Consider the following 6,393-nt stretch of genomic DNA (forward strand, 5'->3'; position numbering starts at 1 on the left):
GGAGAACAACCCTTGCTCCTGGGAAGCATCTTCTTTACTCTCTTTCTGGTCTACTGTCTCATACTGCAGGTTACCTCTTCCCTTTGGGGCAGCAATGGGTACTAAGAATTTGGCAGAAACACTCTAATTGTGTTAAGATCATGCTAACAATACAGCTATTCATAAATAGATCTGGGTTGGAATGCCTGTACACACTGGTGGCTGAGCACTCTATTTTAAGAACACAGAAATGGGTTCCTCAGCAGAAGTTGTGCTTCTATTATACATCAGTTCTTATCCATTGCACTGAATTCCCAGGTGAGCTTCAGACAAGAGGAGAGACTTGCCCATGGAGAAGTGAAGCAGTCTACTAAGGACATGCACACAACAATGAATCAAAGAGGCTCAAGGTATTAAGTAGTGTAATGGAGAGACAATCTCTGAAGTACAGCACAATAAATGAACAAATGTCACAAGAACACTAAAAAGGAACAAAAACTCAAGTAAAATTAGAAAATTTCAAAATTTGTTTTCACTGATCCTATGAGAAAAGAAGGAATTACATGGCTATAAATACTTGGAAACAGTAATGCCAATTTTTTTCTGGCCAGATATTAGATAGCAAATATGTTCTGATTGCCTTAGAGTTAGAACAGTTGGCAAGACAATCTGTTTAGTCTTGAGATGAAAGCTGAGATAGTTATTAAGACTGTTTTTTCTACAGTATGTACAGACTAAAGTGTAATATTTGAAGTTTCTTTTTGCCTATGTCCTGAAAGTTTTATTTAAAAAATGAACCAATCAAGAAACCAACCAAAAACAAACCAAACAGTCTTTGTCTGGAATACTGTATGTCAAAAATCTTTCTAAATACCTCAGTTGCATTTGTGTAGCATGACCACTAAAACCTCAGATAACAATAGAACAGTTGTAACATTTTAACACCACAATCAGTTTGGATAACAAAGTGTATAAGTAGAAAACATCAAATTCTGATTTGCAACAAGAGGATTCTGACTATAAATGCTGTAATTTTTCAAAATGAATTTTAATGTTATAGGACTGTATGTATTAGCAATACCAGATTACAAGTAAAGTTACAGATGCCTAAACTGGTCTCCTTAACAAAATACGGAACTATCTTGCTTTCAACAATTTTACAGTACGATATGTAAAGTATAAATTAGCATATTTATTTCTCTTCTACTAGTGCTAATCTGCATAAATCCATGCAAAATATTAATAAATACAGAACACGTTACATAATTTTTGCAATGTTCAATAAAATAAATCCAAGAAAGCACTGTAAATCAGGGTTACTTTATGAAACAAATGTTCTACAGCATCCAAACTAAGCCATAAAACACTACTATAACTAAAAGTGATGTGTTTACCCAAAGTGCACTTCTAAAATGTAGCACTGAAATAAAATGTGTTTGCTGAGAAACATGCATGAAATGTACTAACATAAATATTTGTTTACTAAATAGGAGCAAAGAAAAAAGATGTAGGTACATTTGGTTTCTTGCTTGCAGCAAGTGTAATTGATCAACACAGTATTTCTGATTCAGACTTCTTATATTTTAAGCTAAATGTCAAATAATTTGCTGTATGTCTGTTGCACATTTACATTAAGTTATATCAATGCTATTTAGGAGCATGACACCCATGCAATAACTGATCTCAAGTAAAAATATAGAAATAAAATAAGGGGATGTTAGAATCCTATAGCTATTCAGTTTTGAGTAGATTATACAGAGACAGACAAGTAAAAGATAAAATGCAGATAAAGTATATTATAATTGTAATAATAATAATAATAATAATAATAATAATAATAATAATAATTATTATTATTATTATTATTACAAAAAGGAAAGTTATTATTTCTTTCATCATCTGTATTACTGGCTAGCTTTTTACTTATTATTTCCATGCTTTAACTGCATTGCTGCTTTTACACAAAGGTTATCAGAAACGCTGATTTTATGCAAAGTCACTTGTAAAAGAGGCATGCTGAACACAGAACAGTCAAACAGTACTGTCGCTCCTTTTGTTTGTGTGTAGACTCATTGGCAAAAGACACTAGCATAGTGCTAACAAGATAGCATATTGCATTAAGATTCACAAGTGGAACTGAACTAAAGTATACGCTTTCTTTTTCCAATAAAGATGATTTTCAAAGAGGAAAATGACCAAAACCCCCAATTCAATTCCCTAAAAAACCCCCAACACCAAACAAAGAAAATAACTCCACCAACACCACATCCCTTTAAATTTATAAAAACACTTGAAAGTCCTGTGTATCAGATATCAAATCTATCTTGGCTAGTCCAGTACCAAAATCCTGAAGATTATTCTGTCTTGTTTGACGGGAAAAGAGCATAAAATAACTATGCCACTTGGAAAGACAAAAATGGCTTTCTCATTTTGGAGTGAATGTCTGATAAATAATTATCAGTTGTTCAGATTTGATGATCCAATTGTAGAAGTATTGAGCACCTTTTCAAATTTATTCTCCTGAGTCACAGAAAATCTTCAGATGCACCCTGATATTTTCAGCACCAAAACACTATGCAAGAGATTTCATATTGCCAGAGGATATTGCAGTTTTTTACTATTTTGGACTTCTATCTGGCAATCAAATTTTTTATATTTCCCTCAGCCTCCTGTAAGGGAAGATGAATGTATGACTCATATTTCTTTGAGTCAAAGAGGAATATATTTAAAATATATTTTTGTTTGTTTGTTTGTTTGTTTGTTTCTAAACAAGTATAAATTTTGAATAATGTTCACTCATTCTTTATATTGCATAAGAAGGATATATTGGTTAGACAAAACCAAGTTGAAGACTCATATGAGCTGCGGTGAGCAAGAAGGCATATACAGTACAATTCTTAAGTAAAACAGTATCTCCAAGACTTGAGGAGAGTCCTTCATTCTTTTCTCCCTGTTGATGGGTTATTTTCACACTTGAGAACCGCTGTGACATGAAAGTAAAATAATATCGAGTGTCTGCTAGCTAAGACAGGAGAAAAAATTTCATATTAATTCCCATGTAACTCCTAAACTAGAATTTATATTGGTTTTCAGTCATGTAAAATCTCACAGAAATGCAAAAATTAGTGATCCTGATTCTTAAAATCATATTTTAAAAAATTCTTAGATGACTGATTATCAACTTTCAACTAAAAATTGAATTAAATAACTACCCTTTCCAATTTAGATGTCATGTTGTGCATAACCTTATCTTCTTTGTCTCTATTCACCTGTGATGGTGATTGAGAGTCAAGAATCTGCCTTTTGTCTTATAAAGTCGAATTTTAATGTGGACTGCAGGGCGCATCATTTTTCAATGGAGGAAATTTGAAGCACATAATTACATTTTCAGCTAGTTAAGATATTTTAACTACTGTTTTCCATTTACTGAACGTGTATGCGCACATAAACAAGGCCTTGTTCATGCATCAGAAAAACAAATGTGCTTTTGAGTTCATTATACCGTAATAAAAAAATCTCAGAATGTTTATAAATCTGTCTCTGTCTGCTATCATACGGTGATATGACCAGAAGCTGGCATGCCCAGTGTGTTCAGGAGGAGACCTTAGGATGACCAATTCCTCAGTACAAAAACCTAACCTGAGATTTCTAGAAAACATGGAATTATTAGCCTCATAATCTCAGATTATTTTCAGTTTCAAAAAACTTTTTTTCTTTCCATAAAAATATCCCACTAAAAATCAGTAACTACTAAGACATTATATCAATCATTCAGTTAACATCTTTATTATAAATCAGAACCCTATTACTAAAAGATTGCTTTTTTCTTCTCTTACTGGGCAGAAAGAAAACCCTTTATAATCACAGTTTGCAGTTGTGATAACTGATAAGAATGTATAACAACAGCTTCATTCCTCTATTTTGAGGTGGGAAAAAAAAAGTCAGTTTTACCAATCCAGATAAAAATTCTGACCATGAATCATACTCCATGGTCTTGGAATAGACAGTTAATGAATCTGAGCTGGGTTGAGATCAGTCAATTTCAAAGGGGAAAAGAGACTAAAAACTTATAAAGGATAGGCTGCTGAATTTGTTTCCATTAAAAAGGAGTGTTTTAAATCTATTTCAACTTTATCATCTCACATTAATATAATAGTAGTGTTTTCTAATGCCAGGGCTTAAATTAAAGTATTAACCATATATGATTATTTCAGATTCTAGGTAAGAAGATTAAAGCTGAATATTACTGGTTTTAACCAGCAAAAGTACTTGATATGCATATGCATAATGCATATTTTGGTTATACTTAAAACTGAAAAGAACTCTGAAAGACATTTCTGACGTGCTGAAATATTTCTACAGTTGAAGTTTTATAGTATTGTAGCCTAAAATTTTGAAGCAATAATCCACAAAAAGAAGAGGGGGAAGTTTCTTGAGTCATTCTAATGCTTTTGTTTTACAGTGCTGAGTCAAAAATGTCTGTAAAGTGCCAGAGGAACTGAAAAATGCAAAGCTAATAAGATGTTTTTACTGCAATCATTTCTGATTTTATACAGCATATAAACTCAACAAGTTGAGCAGAGAGAGAGAGACACTGAGTTGACTAAGTATGAGAGAGGCAACTACTTAAAGAACACAATGGAAATGCAAGTGAAGGAGCAATTTGGATATCAAACCTTCATCTCAAAGGTTTTTCTTCTGCCTTTTGTGTTTGGACAAGCCTAATAATGCTTTAGTCACATCTTCATTGCACATTAAATCAATGATAGTAACACAGGAAGTAATAGAAAAAAAGATAATAGGATTCGAGGTTGATCTCAGATCTTTCTATGTATTGTCACAGAATAAAGCCGCTTAAAAAATGGAAACCAAACAATAATTTTTCAAAATAATTGAGACAATGAATTAATACTGAAATAGTTCCCTTATCAATGATTTGTAGAGGGCAACAAAAGAAAATCTCTTAAATTTTGCCAAGATATTATTTTTTATTTTTACAATGGTTGTTCTTAATTTCAGTTTTTGTTTTATTTCCATTCCATTTCTTTGTCATCAATTCTAGTATCATATATTCATCCTACATTTTGTCAGTGTCATATCCCGATCCAGCCCTATCACACGTGGATCTATGTAAGCTTGACTATACTGATTCTTGATCATGTAAATAGAATAAAATCAGGGAGACATTTGTTGGGGTTTGAGTGTTTTTCTATTACAGTGTCAATTTAAAGAATTTTTCCCATTATCATGCCAATGGAGCTGGCCGGGTTACACCCAGGATCTCTGATGACTCCAGACAAAAGGGGTCGGTGGGAGCAGCTTCCAGAGGGGCCTCTCGGGCTTCTGGGGGGTGGGACTCATGTTTCCGGTGAGCTCAGAGGAGGACACCTCGTCTCCAGCCCCACGCTGTGGAACACAGGAGAGCCAGCCCCTCTGTGATCACCTGCCTGCATCTGCCCCGTTCCAGCCTCCTGCCTCTGCGGACACAGCTGATCCCCCGGACACACACGGTGAGCGAGGAGCCGCCGCTCCAGCCCGTTCCCACCGGGACCAGCGTGGCCGCTGCCGCCCCCTCCCACCTGCGCTCCCGCCTGCCCTCGGCAGCTCCGGGCTTTGTTGCAGCTGTAGCACCAGGACCAAGCACAAAGAAAGCGTGCCTGCATCTAAAGAAGGGACTGAAACCGAGTTATCTATTCTGTTCTGTTAGTAATTTTAACAACTGCTGTTGTTTTCTGCTTGTACAGTTAGATATAATGGTAAACGAGCTGTTATTCCTACCCCCTTATCTCTGCCTCAGAGTCCTTGATTCAAACAATTATAATACTTGGGGGCAGTGGAATCAAAGTCTCTATTTCAAAGGGAAACTTCTGCCTTTACTGGCAGACACCTGTCCTTCAAACCAGGACAACACTGTAACACTGATCACCCCCAGTGAATTCCACATTTCCTCATCTTGTTTTTATCTATAACTGCCAGGTTATAGATATTGACCATATAGGGTCCATATCCATATATCATTCAAGAAACATGAGTACTGTCTGTAGTGGGAGTATGAACCTGACTACAGCACTGCTATCAGTTATTGCTTGAAGGGCATGCACATACATTTATCTCTTCAGATCACATGCACTATTTGGGGTGCAGAGGAGGCCAGAAGCTATGTGTTGGTATTGCAGGTGCATCTTCAGTGCAAGAAGAATATCAGCATAGATACAGATCAAGAGATCTGGCTTTCAGTATGCACTCCTGTTTATCATGACTGGTGAATTAAGAAGCTGAAAGTTTAATTTTAAGAAACTCAAATTAATGATGTATTTTAGCATTTTCACTGGCATGCTCCATGTGCAACTCTGGATACCAGCAAACTCAAATTCCTGAAGCAGTGAGGAGGCTTTACTAGAGGCACATTTCTGT

General features: G+C 35.3%; 1 protein-coding gene across 1 annotated transcript in view; it reads left to right on the forward strand.

The window, feature by feature from the left end:
* Positions 1 to 5,274, forward strand: part of FAM174A (family with sequence similarity 174 member A) — a 156,966-nt gene extending 151,692 nt beyond the window's left edge. Inside the window, exon 5 of the transcript XR_013777245.1 lies at positions 5,159 to 5,274. The gene's annotated coding sequence lies outside the window, so the exon portion shown is untranslated. The remainder of the gene's footprint in view (positions 1 to 5,158) is intronic.
* Positions 5,275 to 6,393: the final 1,119 nt, after the last annotated feature.

Source organism: Erithacus rubecula, assembly GCF_903797595.1.
Source record: "Erithacus rubecula genome assembly, contig: SUPER_Z_unloc_2, whole genome shotgun sequence".
In the NCBI taxonomy this organism is placed as follows: domain Eukaryota; kingdom Metazoa; phylum Chordata; class Aves; order Passeriformes; family Muscicapidae; genus Erithacus; species Erithacus rubecula.